The sequence below is a fragment of the Myotis nattereri genome (genome assembly GCF_964212035.1).
Source record: "Myotis nattereri genome assembly, chromosome: 9".
NCBI classification, from domain to species: Eukaryota; Metazoa; Chordata; class Mammalia; order Chiroptera; family Vespertilionidae; genus Myotis; species Myotis nattereri.
The window spans coordinates 63542965-63560792 of record NC_138084.1 but is presented as its reverse complement, the minus strand read 5'-3'; the positions used below and the strand labels follow the sequence as shown (position 1 = coordinate 63560792).

At 39.9% G+C, this 17828-nt stretch overlaps 1 pseudogene across 1 annotated transcript; it reads right to left on the bottom strand.

The window, feature by feature from the left end:
* Window positions 1-230: 230 nt before the first annotated feature.
* On the bottom strand, window positions 231-2038 carry LOC308525550 (Y-box-binding protein 2-like; annotated as a pseudogene). Its single transcript has 2 exons — window positions 1934-2038; window positions 231-1281 (listed from the first exon to the last, which is right to left on the bottom strand). The product of its transcript is annotated as a Y-box-binding protein 2-like (transcript).
* Window positions 2039-17828: the final 15790 nt, after the last annotated feature.

Sequence of the window (17828 nt, the reverse complement as noted above, 5' to 3'; positions counted from 1 at the left end):
GCCTCTGAACAGAAAGGATGGATCCCTTCCTTCAGTCCTTGGTAGGGGAGAGAGAAAAAAAAGCAAAAAGCTATTGCTTTGGCCCCCCTGAGTCGCATGGAAAAGGGGGGAAAGCCAGTGTTCTGATGTCATGAATATGGGAAAGGGGGAGGGGGTGCCGGGTAGGGTGCAGGTCTTTTGGAAAACCTGGCAGATACCAGATCGTCATTCTGGCTGTCCTTGAGCTGGAATCACTCCAGGATGGTGGTGGTGGGGTCCCCACTGTTGATGGGGGCTGAGGTCTCCTGGGCTGTGGGCTGCCTGGGTCCAGGGGGCTGCTGCCGACGCCGCTGGAAGTAGGGGCGGTTTCGTGGGCGCTGGGGCTCAGGCCAGGAACCATCAGTGGGACCTTGGCTGGGCTCGGTCTTGCCATCCCCACCTTCTGCGGTAGGCTGCTGGGGTGGCCTGGGGCGGAAAGGCCTTCGGTATCTGGGCCAGAATCTGCGTGAGGGAACCCGCTCCTCTCCCTGCTGTTGGCCCCCCTCCAATGGGGCTGCCTCTTTAGGGTCTACCGGGTAGACTCTACCCCATCAGTGCCCTCTAGAGGCAGCTGCTGGCTGGGGGGCCTGAGGCCTCGCACAATGCGCCGTCGGTAGAAGAAGGGCGGTGGGCGCCGTCCTCTGCGCCTCTGCCCAGTGTCTTCAGCTCGTTCCCCTTCATGCATGGTTCTGTCGCACCCGATGGAGCCTCTGCCACCGTGGGCGGTGGGGCAGCCGGGCGAGGCGGGGGATAAATCGGCGGAACCTACGTCGATTGGGGGCATAGCGGCTACCCTTCACTGGCACCCCCCGGCCCAGTTACATTAGCAGCTTCTGCACCCTTCTCTCCCTCCACAGTCTCCCCATCCCCAACGCTGCGCAGGAACTCCCTGGGGTTGTTTCTTTTAATCGCTGTCTGGGAACAAAGACATCTTCCTTGGTGACATTCCTGTTGACGAATCCGTAACCATTTCGGACGTTGACCCATTTGATAGTTCAACCAATCCAAGACTTGGATGCCAGCACCAGCTTGTCCACCTGGCTCTGGGTTGAGGGCGCGGGGGTCCCCGAGGTCGCCGTCGCTGGGTTGCCAGGAGTGTAGGGGCCCAGCGCCGAGGGGGTCCCAGCAGCTGGGCAGGAGGCGGCTCCGACCCGCCGCACCCGCCCCACGGCCCCGCCCCACCGCCTGCTTTCTGTGGCTCCCCACCGGCACCTGCACCGCTGCCACCTGAGCTCCCCGGGTTCGGTACCGCCCCGCCACCACCTCCTCCTCCACCACCACTGCCAGGGCCAGGGGCGCCCCGGCCCCTCCCCCTGGCTCGGGAGGGGGACTAGATAGACTAGATAATAATAGTCTAGATAATAATAGTCTTAACCATTTTACTAAACTGCAATCAGTATTAAGATAAAATAGTAAATGTATTGCTACACGCAAAGTTCTCAACAGTGTACTTAAGTTAGAAATAGCATTTAGTAAATAAAAATGTAAAATATTGCCCCACTGGCGTGGCTCGGTGGTTGAGCATCCACTATGAACCAGCAGGTCATGGTTCGATTCCCGGTCAAGGCCGGTGCTCTGGTGGCAGGCTCTGATCCCCAGTGTGGGGCGTGCAGGAGGCAGCCAATCAATGATTCTCTCTCATCAAGGATGTTTCTATCTCTCTCTCCCTCTCCCTTCCTCTCTGAAATCAATAAAAACATATATTTTTTAAAAAGTAAAATATTGATTTAAGCTTTTTGAGAATTGTTTCTCTCTTTTAAAGTGGGGTAAATTCTATGTATCTCACAGCTGAATCTATGTAAGATTTAAAAACAGTACACTGAAATAGATAGAGTTAAAAGTGCTTATCACATCGTTGGTGTTCAGACTACATAATCACCTTCCTCATTTGTCTCTCATTTATTCTTTAACTAACTTTTAGTGATTTGCAACTGGTAGGTAATATTCCCAGGTTACTCAACATCTCCATGTGACTGCCTTTGTAGGGATCTGCCAGACCAACCTCTATTATGGGCTCCATTATAACAATGTATTTCTTATATTGTTTGAGCAGCATCCACTTAGAATAGTAAGTTGACAGCAAACTGAACACATTGGTTCCGTTACATTCAAACGTTACCTTAGAGTATAAAGTCAAAATATAGCAGTTTCTAAAATAGACATGTAACTAAAAACTGTGTCATCAAAACCAGGGGTCACAAAACTTTTTCTCTAAAGATCCATCTAGTAAATATTTTGTCCTATGATCACTGTCACAACTAATAAACACTGCCATAACAATGAAAGCCTCCATAGCAATATATATATTTTATTTTATTTTTAATGTTTTTTTTACAATATACAAAATAAATCTATAACCAGATTGCAGACACAAAATAATTAGCCATTTACATGCAATAAACATTAATGTCTTAAGAAAAATGATTTTAAATATAATATTACATGCAATAAGCATTCATATTTCAAGAAAAAAAGATTTTAAATATAATAATATTACTAACACTGAACTAACATACGCCGAATGGCCAGATTATTATGACCACCTGACATTTCTAGGCAAATTAGCCATCCACTGCATTATATGGGATATGGAAGCCAAAGGCCTGTTCGAACACCTTTGCTGTCTGCAGTTACCAAGATAAAACATCTCCAATTCGCACAGGAACACAAGGATTGGACAGTCGAGCATTGGAAAAAAGTCATGTGGTCCGATGAATTACATTTCCAGTTGCATCATGCAGATGGCAGAGTGAGAATTTGGCGGAAACAGCATGAAAGCATGCACCCCACATGCATGAGTACAGCCCTTCAAGCTGGTGGGGGCAGTGTTACGATTTGGGGCATGTTTTACTGGCATAATTTGGGCCCTTTAATTCATGTGGAATAATGTCTGAAGAGCACAACATACCTAAGTATTGTTGCTGATCAAGTTCATCCTATCATGTTGATGGTGATCCAAATGGAGATGGCTTCTTCCAACAAGACAATGCGCCATGCCACGGTGCTCGTATTGTGCACGAGTGGTTTCAAGAACATGAGGGAGACTTTTCCTTGCTTAAATGGCCCCCACAATCACCAGATCTCAATCCAATTAAACATTTGTGGGACGAAGTTAAAAGAGCCATCAGGCAACTGGTTCCACAGCCATCAAATCTCACAGAACTGGACAGTGCTATTCATCAAGCATGGTGTCAGAGTCCTCACATCACCTTTCAACATCTTGTAGAGTCAATGCCAATAAGAATCGCCGCAGTATTGAAGGCAAAAGGTGGCCCAACAAAGTACTGATGGGTTAGTCATAATTATCTGGCCACTCAGTGTAGTATAATATCACAAAAGTTGTAGGAAACATTAAAAATCTGCAAATAAGAGGATTAATTATATTATTTGCTAAAATAATTTTTTCTCTTGCTCTATTTTTGTTCATCAGTTTATGTTGTTCATTATATTCTACAAATGAGTGAGATCATGTGATATTTATCTTTCTCCAACTGGCTTAGTTCGCTTAGCATAATGTTCTCCTGGTCCATCCATGTTGTTGCAAATGGTAAAAATTTCTTCTTTTTTACACCAGCATAGTATTCCATTGTGTAGATGTACCACAGTTGTTAATCCACTCATCTGCTGATGGGCACTTAGGCTGTTTCCAAATCTTAGCTATTGTAAATTGTGCTGCTATGAACATAGGGGTGCATATATCCTTTCTGATTGGTGTTTATACTTTCTTAGGATATATTCCTAGAAGTGGGATTACTGAGTCAAATGGGAGTTCAATTTTTAGTTTTTTGAGGAAACTCCATACTGTTTTCAGTCTGTATTCCCACCAGCAGTACATGAGGGTTCCTTTCTCTCTGCATCCTCCAAAGCAATATATATTTTGTAGAGTAGATAATCATTTAAGGTCTGATTAAATGAACTAGCACTCTTATTAATAAATAAAGCTTAAGCAATAGAAAAGCAAACATTAAAACAGTGCTTGTAATGCACTAAGACATTTGAGTAAGGAAACTTCCTTTTTGCTTGTATTTTGTTGTTGTTGTCTTATTTTTATTCAGAGAAGAAAATGTCATTCTACTACCATAAAACAAAAAATCCATTAAAATTTACATACAATTCACCAAATATTTTCATCCAACCAATTGGAGTATTTTGAAAATCCTAGAGAATGTGGGTTGGGTCAAAAACTTGGGGAATTTAACAAAGTGAAAGTTAGATGGGAAGCAAGAATTTAGTTAAATTATAACAAAGGAATAAAATAAAGTGAAAAGACAAAAAGTAGACTGAGTGATCAATGGGTCCCAGATGCAATTTACTGACTACTGTATCTGTTTTGAAAAATCACATCTCAGGAAAAAGGGACTAATATTTAATAAGTAATTTATCAGTCTGCATTATGACTGCTTAAATTAATTTCTTGGTATGCATGAAACTTGAAAGAAAAGAAAAACTTGGAATAATTTCAAGAACACAACTGGTTATATAATTATAATTTAAAATTTTTTTGATAATATGTTAATATAAGTACTCTGTGATATAAAAATCATAAATTGAAGAAATTTATTTGGACAGAAGTAGAGCTAATAAAGTTATGAACTACAACAGAAGATGTTGAAAGATTTACAGAAGTTAGAAAATTTGAATTTACTTTAAAGTCTAAACTGAAAATACCTGTAATGCAGAATAATATCAATGGACCTAGATCTATAAAATATTGATGAGTAACTTATTCCTTATTTTAAAAAAGTACTCTATGAAGAAATAAAAAACTCATAGAATCTATAATCTATATACTGATTGTAATATGAAATAATATGTTAGAGTTGAAATCAAAAATATCTGATTCTTTTATAAATGTAAATGGGTAACTCAATTATTAAAAGAAGACTTCTGCACAATGAATATATAATAATTATGGATATTTATGCACAAAATAACAATGGAATAATTATTACAAAGCACATTTTACAAAAAATGCAAGAGGATTAACAACATTTAACTTCAGCACACCACTTGATATAAGTGCACAAAATGTAAGCACATGGACTGCCTAAACAACACCAATAGAGCCTATTTTGTCAATGCACTTGAATGTTTACATTTGAATAATAAATCATCGTTCTAAGCAGGCATAAAACATTCACAAAAAAAATATTACATGTTATTTTATAATTACCACAGGGGCACTGACATTTTGTGGCTGTTTGATGATTGTGACACACTGGATTCAAGCACATGTAGTTTGGATCTACACACTGTGCATCACAAAGCAATGGTCAACCTCCACCACATTTCCTTATTTTTTCTTTTTGATTTAGCTAGACAAATCTATAATCAGACAAGCCCAAATGAAATATGAGAGCATGCAGAAAGATGAGACTCCAGCTCAGGCAGCATTCAAACAGTTATGGGGAAGAACAGAGAACACTTAAGAATAGCAGCGTTACTAATGACACAGCTAGACCAAAGCCGGAAGGTCACCAGGGTCTGTTGTGCACAAAAGCGAAGGAAAAGCACAATACTGCACAGCACATACACATGGGACATGAGACGTAAGAAGCATGAACCAAGATAAAGTGGGGATTTTAAAGCAACAAAGAGAATGTCTAAACATCACAGTGCTTTTGTTAGCAAACTAAAGTGGGCTGGAATGGGGGCACTTCTAATCAGTGTAACTCTGGAAAGGACGAACTCAAAGCAAAGCGACTTGAATACTGAGGCGAGATGTAGCACAGGTAGTTAGAGGCTACGATGATAGGTTAGATCCAATAATATACCAATCAGTCTCCAGGAAAACCTGTTAACACATCCATCATTTAAGTCTGTGCTCCAACTACAAAGGCTGAAAAAGATGAAATTGAAAGTTCGTATGCAAGTGTCCAAGAAGAAGTTGATCACATTCCAAAACAAGACATGCTGATAATTATAGTGATTGGAACTCAAAAGTAGAAAATAGAGCAAAATCAAATGTTATTGGAAAATCTGGACTAAGGGTCAGAAATGAAGCAGGAGAGGGCTAAAAGAATTGGTAGTGTATAGCCAATATGTCACATTCCTGATGGATTTAAAGTCCAGCTAAAAAACAAATATGTGCTGTTCAACTTAATTGGCCAAGAACCAGAGGAAAAGAAAAATTGAGATGGAGGACAGAAGAAACACTAAAAATCATTAAAGATAGGCAGGAGTTCGTTAAGAGTAAAAGGTGGTAAATAGAGAGTTAGAATCCTGAGTGCAGGTTTTCAATGACTGTCATGTAGAGGAAGAGAACTGAACTATTAAAATAGTCAATGTGAGGAGATAGAACAACAACAACAATAGTAAAACAACAAAAGTTATGTACCAGAAGATTCAAGTAATAAAAGGGAAATTGAAACCTAAGCTGAGAATACCGAGTGACCAAGAAGGAAGTACAATATCTGACCAGGAAGAAATAAAAGGAAGGTGGAAACACTATACTGAAAATCTATACAGTGGAAACAAAGGGATGATAGGTACCTCTGAAGAAGATTTCTTTGAGGAAGAACCTGTCATTGTAGGAAGGGAAGTGAAGGTTGCCCTCGAAGTACTGGGAAGAAATAAATCACCATGGGTAGGAGAAATACTGATAGAATTATTTCAAGCCACAGAGACTAAAGCTGTCAAAATTCCTACAAGTATGTCAACAAATGTGGAAAACAAGAAAACTGTCTGTAAGCACTCACTATATATTTCAATCTCCCAAAAAGAAGATGCCAGGGAGTATGGTAACTAAAGGACCATTGCTCTAATTTCCCACACAATAAAGAGATGCTCAAGATGATGCAAAAAAAAAAAAAAAAGACTGCTACCTCATGTGGAACAAGAAATGCTGGGTGTTCAAGCTGGATTCAGAAAAAGAAGAGGCACCCAGTACCTAATGGCAAACATTTGTTGGACATGGGAGTGCTTCACAGAATCTCAGAAAAAGGTTAGTCTATGTTTTACAGAGTGCAGTTAAGCCTTTGACTGTGTAGATATGAAAAGATATGGGTTGTTCTGACAGAAAGGGGGAGAGGACACAACACTTGATTATCCTGATACCTAAACTGTATTGTGGACAGAGAACCACTCTCAGGTCAGTATATGGAGAGAGAGAGAATGGTGTCCTATAGGTAAAGGTGTCAGACAGGGTGTATTTTATATTCTTATTTTTTAAACCTGTATTCAGAACATCTCTAATAATAAAAGCATAATATGCTAATTAGACTGGAGGTCTTTCCAGATGAAGATTGGGCTGCAAGGGAAGCCCCGGTCCCAAGTGCCTGCCTGAGGCCAGAAGGTTGCCCGGGTCCCAGGTGCCGGAGGGAAGCCAGTACCGGCAGCCAGGAAAGGAAGGCCTACTCCTGCATAAATTTCGTGCATTGGGCCTCTAGTATTACATGAAAGACTTGGCTAGACTCAGAAGAAGGAAGAGTGAAAATTGGTGTAAGAAATATAACATTTTTTTTAAGGTATGCAGATGGCAACTCTTACTGGCAAAATGTAGCAATGATTTGAAAAGACATTTCTGGCCAATAAGATATATGCAGAAGTCTGCTAGGAAGTTTAGAAGGATGTTTTCCTTTTATAACACCAATTTTACTCTTCTACCTATTTCATTAACATTTTCAAGCACAAAAGCTAAATTGTATATGTGATAAAACAAAAAGATAGAAGGAATCAGGTTTTAATCATATGCTTGATCAGCTGTCATATCTCTGGACTGGCTAACATCTATATTTGTTATATAAGACCAGTGGCCTGGTGCACGAAATTCATGCATGGGGTGGGGGGTTCCCTCAGCCCAGCCTGCACCCTTTCCAATAGGGGGCCCTTTTGGGGGATGTCCGACTAAACTGGCAGTCAGACATCCCTCTCGCAATCTGGAACCGCTGGCTCCTATCTGCTCACCTGCCTGCCTGCCTGATCGCCCCTAACTGCCTCTGCCTGCCTGGCTGAATTCCCCTAACCCTTCTGCCTGCCTGCCTGAATGCCCCTAACCTCTCTGCCTGCCTGCCTGATCACCCCTAACTGCCTCTGCCTGAACACCCCTAACTGCCTCTGCCTGCTTGATTGCCCCTAATTGCCCTCTCCTGGAGGCCTGGTTGCCCCCAACTGCTCTTCCCTGCTGGTCTGATCTCACCCTCAATTGGCCTCCCCTGCTGGCCCGATCTCACCCCCAACTGCTCTCCCCTGCTGCCTGATTGCCCCTAAATGTCTCTGCCTGCCTGATCGCCCCTAACTACCCTCCCTTGCTGGCCTGATTGCCCCTAAATGCCTCTGCCTGCCTGATCGCCCCTAACTACCCTCCCTTGCTGGCCTGATTGCCCCTAACTGCCTTTGCCTCGGCCCCCTCCACCATGGCTTTGCCCAGAAGGAAGTTGGACATTCAGAAGATGGCCAGTCAACCCAGTCTAATTGACATATTACCCTTTTAAAAAATATATATATTTTATTAATTTTTTACAGAGAGGAAGGGAGAGGGATAGAGAGTTAGAAACATTGATGAGAGAGAAACATCCATCAGCTGCCTCCTGCACACCCCCTACTGGGGATGTGTCCACAACCAAGGTATAGGCTCTTGATCAGGATCCAACCCAGGACCTTTCAGTCTGTAGGCCAACACTCTATCCACTGCGCCAAACCAGTCAGGGCAGCATATTACCCTTTTATTAGTATAGATACAGTGGCTTTTACTTTTAAGCCACTGCTGAAAACAACTTTTTTTAAAATCTGAATTTTTACACAATGATGTATAAATTGCATATGAATAATTACTCATATCCAGTACTTGAATTGGATTAATTGTAAAAGTCATTACTTTTCATTTTAAGTATTTTATTTCTTTTCATTGCCAGTTGCACATTTTGGAGAGCTTTATATCAGTCTAGTAGTTTGATCTTTTTTATAGTATGCTCAGAATCATATAAAAATCTCAGAATCACATTGTTGTTCATTGTTATTGTCATGTATAAAATAACAATATTGGTTTTAATGGACTTGAGATTTGTTATACTCATTGAAAAAAATCATAACTAGCTGAATTTGAGGAATTTATCAGTGTGCTTTTTCTATTGCTGATTTAACATGAAATAAAAGAGCACTGAAGTTGAACATATAAATATAATAGGTATGGGTTTAAGGGACTAGATAACTACTTGAAAGATATAAGACAATATGTTTAGGTATAATTGGTTTTTCTAAGGTAAGAAAGAAAGTTGGCATAGAAGTGAATAGAGGGAGGATGACGTCAGAGAGGAAACAAGACCACGCTTGGTCAATAGGAGGGCACTGGGGAAAGCTGAGAGCCAGAAAGTGTTGAACTCCCAACAGTGGAAATGGGTGAGACGGCTATTGATCACAAAGTCAAAATTCTTACCAGAAATTTATTATAAAGACATTTTCATTCTGCTTTACTTGGAGACAGACCCTCTAAGAAACTGTCATTATTGGTAGCCCAGCCAGTCAGAAATCTAGACTTTTCTGTCTTTCTTAAGACCTGCCCAACAAATCCTCCTATTTGAGTCCTTGTAATTGCATTCACTTTATGCCTTATTGCTTTCAATCATACTGTCTGAAACTTCTTTAACCCCTTTTCCAGCTCCCAAAGTTTTATTTCTATTGTGAAGGCTCCTCATCACCCCAGGGTGCATCACTTGCTTGTTTCTCTGTGCTCCAGCAGCATTTTGTAGAGTTCACTGTTACAAAAATTGCACATAGATTATGTTGTAGTTTAGGAGAAACATAGTACTTGTTGAGAGCCTACAAGTGGGCCAGGCAGGTATTAAATATCTAAAATAAATAATTTTATTTAAATCTGTGATGATTCTGCAAATATAGACTAATGTATTATGTCAAGTTTGCAGATGATAAAATTGAAGCTTGGAGAGTTAAATAAACCAGCTCAAAGCCCCAAAGCATGTAATGCCAAGCACATATGCTTGCAAAGGCTAAGATTTTTATACTAGTATTTTACTACCCTCAGTTATGCATCCACTTCCTCTGATTGATATACATCTCTCCAGGGTAGAGGTTTGATCTTATTCATCTTAATATTCTCAGCACTTGACCTTGTACCTTGGACATTGTAGTTACCATATTTTTTTTAAATGAATGAATAATCTAATCCCTATAATAACTGTAATTTTTAATGTTTTGCTTGTCTGGATACCTCAAGACAAAATGATAAATCATTTGGTTCTATAATTAAACACATCAAGTAATGAATAAATATCATATAATTCTATAGTTAAATTTTGAAGCTAAGTAGCAGTTTTATTGGCATTCATGTTGATGAATGTAGGTCAACATGGAACATGAATAAACTATGAATAGAGAAATGAATCAAGTTTGGAATAAAGATATACTATTACTAGAGGCCCGGTGCACAAATTTGTGCACGGTGGGGTCCCTCTGGGTGGCCTACAGGGATCAAGACTAAACCCACAGTCCAATGCTGCCTGCAGCTCCTAGGTGCCACTCCCTCTCATCCCAGACTCACTGTGCCTGCCGCAGGCTTGTGCCCAATCAGCCGCAGCAGCGCTCTCCAGCCATGAGCCCTGTGTCTGGTGCCCTCCCCAAGGGATCAGGCTGAAACCGGCTCTATGACATCCCCCGAGGGGTCCCAGATTGCGAGAGAGCACAGGCCAGGCTGAGGGACCCCACTGGTGTACAATTGGGCCGGGGAGGGACTGCAGGAGGCTAAGATTTTTATACTAGTACTTTATTACCCTCAGTTACGCATCCACTTCCTCTGATTGGACATTGTAGTTGTGGTGTGTCTGGCCCATCTCGCTCACTCCCAATCAGCTGGACCCCAGCAACAAGCTAACCTACTGGTCGGAGCATCTGCCCCCTGGTGGTCAGTGCACATCATAGGGAGAGGTTGAGCATCCTTAGCATATCATTAGCATATTAAGCTTTGATTGGTTGTTCAGTTCTGAAATTCAGTCTATTTGCATATTACCCTTTTATTATCCTATCTAATAATAGACAAACATGGTAATTAACTGTACCTCCGACACGCTTCCCATTGGCTAATCAGGGCGATATGCAAATTAACTGCCAACCAAGATGGCGGCCGGCAGCCAGGCAGCTGAAGTGAACAGGGAGGCTTGCTTGCTCCAGTGATGGAGGAAGCCAAGGTTCCCCACCTGCCGCCGCCCAGCTCTGAGCTGCAGTCTAAGCAACTATGTTACAATTATAGAAGCTAAACAACCCCCAGAAACCTGCTTTCAGCAGCCGAGGTCTCAGAGCTGGAGCCAAGCCTCAGAGCTAAAGCTGGCTGTAAGCTCCAGTGACAGCCATAGAAGGTAAATAAATCCCAGAAAAAAAAAAAAAGATAAAAAGGAGAGGTTGGGAGATTCAGTCACCCGCCAACCTGAAAACGGCCTTCAGCCCCTCACCCAGGCTGGCCAGGCACCACAGTGGGGACCCCCACCCTGAAGGGGGTGTGACCAGCTGCAAACAGCCATCATCCCCTCATCCAGGCTGGCCAGGCACCCAAGCGGGACCCCCACCCTGATCCAGATCACCCTTCAGGGCAAACCAGCCGGCCCCCACCCATGCACCAGGCCTCTATCCTATATAGTAAAAGGGTAATATGCAAACTGACCCTAACAGCACAAGGACTGGGAATGACTGGTCACTATGACACACTGACCACCAGGGGGCAGACGCTCAATGCAGGAGCTGCCCTCTGGTGGTCAGGGTGCTCTCACATGGGAGAAGCTCTTCTCAGCCACAAGCCAGGCTGATGGCTGCCAGTACAGCGGTGGTGGTGGGAGCCTCTCCTGCCTCCTCAGCAGCACTAAGGATGTCTGACTGCAGCTTAGGTCTGCTCCCCTCTGGCAGTGGACATCCCCTGAGGGCTGCCGAGCTGCCAGAGGGATGTCTGATTGCCATCTTAGGCCCAATACCCTGGGGAGCGGGCCTAAGCCAGCAGGTGGTCATCCCCTGAGGGGTCCCAGACTGCGAGAGGGCACAGGCCGGGCTGAGGGACTCCCCCTTCCCCCCAAGTGCACAAATTTTTGTGCACTGGGCCTCTAGTATAAGATATTTGGAAATTACACATTTCTTATCTTAAAGGGGTGAGGTTTATTAAGACCAAAAATTACTCTTCACCTATTATGTTATATTATATTTGCTAAGAAATAACTAGAATTTATACTAGTAGGCTAAAGTTTATTGCTATACATGTCATGAAGAAATAGATCCAACATAAGTTCATATTGCAATATCTATGTGCTCTAGGACATATCCTGAAGGCTGTTAAGATTTCTTTCTTTTCCTCCTTCTTAACTGTTTTTCTTCCTTCTTACCTGTTTCCTTTAAAAAGAAGATAGCTTCAGAATCATAATAGTATGCTTTCAGTAGGTTGAACCATCTTGACTTAACAATAAAACCATTTAAAATGATGTCAAAGTTGGTATACTAGTAAACTGATAGGCAAATAAAATATTTCATCCATAATGTAGTCACCTGATGGAAAGCAAGATGAAGCATTCTTCTTCTGATTACCCCAAAATAATATAATGGAAAAATACATAGAAAAATAACACTGAATCAAAATTGTTATAAAATATTTAAACTTTTTATTTGCTTCTCTTTTAATCCCAAATGATGTGCTGTGGCTAGGCTGAGCACAGAAAAGAAGTGAAGAGTAATGCTACACCTTCCTAAAATACTTATCTTCATTCTCTCTAATGTATATTGAGAGATCTAAGGACTCATGCTTGTATTAAGAAAAAGGAATAGGAAGGAAAACAGACATATAAAAATATTTTATATTACACAGTCATCTCAGTTTAGAGCTCAGCATTACTGAAAAGGAGATTTATTGCTACATATTACAGATGAGAAAACTGAAGCATTAAAATTATATGTAATATATCTAAAATGCTTAAGAGATAATAAAGATAAAATTATTGATGAATAATTTTAATCTCCATTAAATCATGTTATATCAGAATATACAAATTCATAATTTCTCTGTTGTTGAAACAACATGAAATGGTGACCTCTTAAAAAATGGTAGCAGAAAAGGGAAATGAATTTAAGTTAACTATAAATAAAAATAATTAAAAATTTCCAATTATTTCTGAAACACTGAGTTATTGTCTTAAAAATGTTTTTTGTTGTAAACAGATGATTTATAATAAATGCCAAGCAATTACCAGAAAATATAGTAATCTTGAGCCTAGATTTTTTTGTTTTATTTTCTAAAGTCATAATACATTATTATATATTTAGAATTAAATGGTAAATTTATTCTAAGAAAAATAAAAAACAAGAAACAGTTATAATTTTGTCAGGCTAACAGTATATAGTGGTTAAAAGCAGCCATAGATTAAATAAATATTGGATTCTAAAAAGAATTGTCAAACCAGGCTTACCTTTATAAGATCATTTTTACTTTGTATTGGTAATTTACTCATATGGATATCACAGTAAGCATGCATTTTGTTCAACTTCTAAGGCTTCTCCACTTCCCAGTGATATGAAATTTGACAGTTTACTTATAGGAGACAGAAAATAATTGGCCACAACTTCTTTAAGAAGGGCCCTTTTGCCCAATGAAGAGAAATGTGGCTAGTTAACAACCTCTCTTACCTCCTGTTGGGTCACCTTTGTGTGAGTTTAGATTACACTCTTCTAGAGATGGCCCTAGCCAGTGACCACACAGGACTGAGGCACAAGCTCCTGACCATTCAATTAATGGGACTCCTTTCATGGGCAATCTGCTGCAAAGCTCTCCTTGGATCTAGCAGAGACTTTGTCAGATCTACTTCATGATCCAACAGCGCCTTCTGCCCAAACATGCTTTCCTCCCTTTTCCATTTTCAGGTATAATTCCCCATAAATCTCTTGTACCTTTAACTCTGTTTCATCATCTCCTTTCCAAAAGACCAGCTGACACAGACATTCTGGGAATCATCTGAAAATACAGGGAGTAAGACCGAACCTTATGTCTCCATGACTCATCTGGCTGGCAATAGAGATACTGTACTGGCAGTTTTGCGGCAAGGGGTAGTGACTTGAGAGAACATTCCAATAAGAGAAAAAACCCTGGTCTGTGCACTAACACAGGCATTGGAAAAATATGGGGATGCAGTAGTGAGAAAACGAGGAGATAGAAAAATTACAAACTAGAAACAGAGAATGTGTTGGTTGTTAGGAAGCTGTATTGATGGTCTACAGAGGCACAATGAAATGCTTAACAAACAACTAAGAGGGAAGGCCAGAGGCTTTCTTTGGTACTTACAAGGGGAGAAGAAGCTGAACCCCACATTTAGGATTTAGTAACCAGAGTGGCTGATGTAATGGTCAGCTAAGGCAGGTTTGTAATGACAGGGTCAGAGTCTGGGCAATGCCCAATGCCTGGCTACATGGTTAGGGATCTGGAAGGGAAAATGTTGCAAGATTGGAGAAAAGGAGGTCTTTGTAGACTCATGTGGATGTACACTAAGTGTATGGGAATGAGCTGAGCACTAAGTGTAAATATTTTACTATTAAAGCTTGAGACCCACAAGGCGGTATCTACCCCTGAGGAAGCACTAAACAACCAAATAGAAAGAGTGAAATTAATCAGCCTCTGTCATCCCCTATAACTGTCACAAGGCACCCATGTAAGGTGTGTCAACCAAAGGTGGCAGCAATTAATTCTATTAGGAATAGATACCTATTTTTAGTATATGTTTGCCTTTCCTATTGGCACAGCTTCAACCAGAATTATTATTAGAATACTTAAAGAATTTCACATATCATAGCATTCAACCAGAGGACTCTCTTCACAGCCAAAGACTAAGTATATTTGCGTTCAAAGTTGTTAATTTATACATTAAAATGTATGAACATATAAGAAATGACACAAGTTATATAACATGAGGTATTTTGCAGTGAAATAAAAATAAATCCAAAACCATTTCCATTTATATATCAAAGCCAGTCTTTTTGCATTTTGTGAACTATTTTTTCATATACACCCTGCAAAAAAATTATCTGATTTTGGTGTTAATGAAATGACTAAACTATCTCTTGACTACCATAGGCCTCATCCAATTATTTAATATTATTCACCAAAGGTAAAATGTAAATCATGTTCTTATCAAGGTAAAAATAGAACCTACTGCTGAAACCGGTTTGGCTCAGTGGATGGAGCGTCGGCCTGCGGACTGAAGGTTCCCGGGTTCGATTCCGGTCAAGGGCATGTACGTGGGTTGTGGGCACTTCCCCAGTGGGGGATGTGCAGGAGGCGGCTGATCGATGTTTCTCTCTCATCGATGTTTCTAACTCTCTATCTCTCTCTCTTCCTCTCTGCAAAAAATCAGTGAAATATATTTAAAAAAAAAATAGAACCTACTACAGTTTAGCTATCTTATAAATAAACCAACCACATATAAAAATATGTAGCTTTATTATAGAAATGGTTTTAATCTCAGATCTTTTGAACTCATTATAGAAATCATCTCAAACTACTCCACTATGATTATTAAATTATTTAATTTTATTTTATAATTGAGAATAATCCATTTCTTGATCACCAGTAGAATTGATATTATAATGTCATGAAAAAAAAAAGAAATAGCAAGAAATATTTTCTGAGCCTTTATTCTGAAAGGTATTTTACATTTTCACCATTCAATTTTCTAAAAGTTCCTTTTATCTACATAGAAGATAACCACTGTGTCAGCTCACTGGAAGAATATGATTATATTAATCTTTTTTTAAAAAATATATTTTATTGATTTTTCACAGAGAGGAAGGGAGAGAGATAGAGTTAGAAACATCGATGAGAGAGAAACATCGATCAGCTGCCTCTTGCACATCCCCCACCGGGGATGTGCCCACAACCCAGGTACATGCCCTTGACCGGAATCTAACCCAGGACCTCTCAGTCCGCAGGCCGATGCTCTATCCACTGAGCCAAACCGGTTTCGGCGATTATATTAATCTTTTATAAGCAAGCTAAATACCATAAATATTTCTCTTCTGACCTATGGTATTTATTCAACTGGTTTGTGGTTTTAGATTTTTTTCCATTCTACATTTGAGAAAAATCATTCTGAGAAAGAACCATTAGCTATTTTTATCATCTTTATTTTACCCATAAGTTTTGTATCATTTTAAAGAACAATTTTTTTAGATTCTAAATATTGTTTCTGGTTTCATAGTAGAAAGTTGCCTTATAACCATGAATTCATTTGAATTTACTATGCTGGCTTCCTTTTTTAACATAAATAATCATGGAGGCATTTATTTTTAACTTTGGCTCCTACCTCCTGATCTGGTGCCTTTGGGGTTTTACCTCTTTTTTTAACCCATGATATTTTACCCACAAGTAACATTTTCATTACTTTGTTAATTTTCTTAATTAAAAGATCTTTTATTTTGAAGCATGTGCAATATATGCTTATAAAAGTAGCAAGAGCAGAATTATCTTTCTTTTTTATTAAATGCTTTGGGGTGACATTGGTTAATAAAATCATATAGGTTTTATGTATACAGTTCTGTGATACATGATCTGTACATTGCATTGTGTGCCCGCTACCCAAAGTCAAATCATCTCCCCTCACCATATATTTGTCCCCCTTTTCCTCTATCCCCTTCCCTCTGGTAACCACCATGCTGTTGTCTGTGTCAGTTTCATATCCCACAAATGAGTGAAATCATATGGTTCTTAGCTTTTTCTGACTAACTAATTTCACTTAGCATAATATTCTCAAGTTCCATCTATCTTTTCTCAAATGGCAGTATGTCATCTTTTCTTATGGATGAATAGTATTCCATAGTATATATGCACCACATCTTCTTTATCTAGTTCTCTATTGATGGATACTTTGTCTCCATGTCTTGACCACTGTGAATAATGTGCTGAAATGAACATAAGGGTGAATATATCTTTGTGTGTAAATGTTTTTGAGTGTTTTGGATTGATACCCAGAAGGGAGATTTCTGGGTCACCTGATATCTCTATCCAAAGTCCAATAAATGTCCAGCATTTCTATTATAAAATTGGAAAACATTCTTGGCAACAGAGAAAAATTACATTTAAGAAGACACTATAGCATCATCATTCCATCTTTAGAAAATCAATAGTGTCCTCCCACATTTGAAAGCAATACTCTGCCAGGCTGCCCCAGAAATCCCTTGGTTAGAACCAACTGAATAGTTGATTTTTAAGAGAGTTACATCTCCTGTTACACTCAACAGTAGGAAAATTTTATAGGTGCAAGCCACAATGTTCATGGACAACTTAAAAAATCACCATTTAAATCATGCAGATTCTTGTCTCATGTCATTATTTGTTCCTTTATTTAACAAATACTTGTGACGCACCTGTTTCTAAATTTTGCAAAAGGCTATGGAAACAACGGATAAAGACCATCAAGTTCCTCTCAGAAAGAAAGGTGGGCAATGATGAGGGGGTTGAACTGGATTAGAAATGTAAAACGCATTACATATTCTCCTTCCCATGCCAACACCACCCCTCTGTCACAGGAAGGTTGGGTTGGTTCGTGGAGAAGTACTACACACAGATGAAGCATCATAGATCAGGAAGTTAATAGCAGTAACTGCTCTAGAGACATGAAGTAGAAGAAGCCTCATGCAGCCAGGGTTTCACTGGCATGGCTTGGGAAATTTCAAAAGGGTCTGTTTAGTCAAGATCTAAAGATGATATCAATGAAACAAACAAGAGAAGCTTATATTAAAATATATACAGTACTATGTTTCATAGAGAATTTTTGCAAATGGGTTTCAGAGAGGGATGCTAACAACATGGAAAGGAGACAAAAGAGAAAATTCAAAGCCATTTA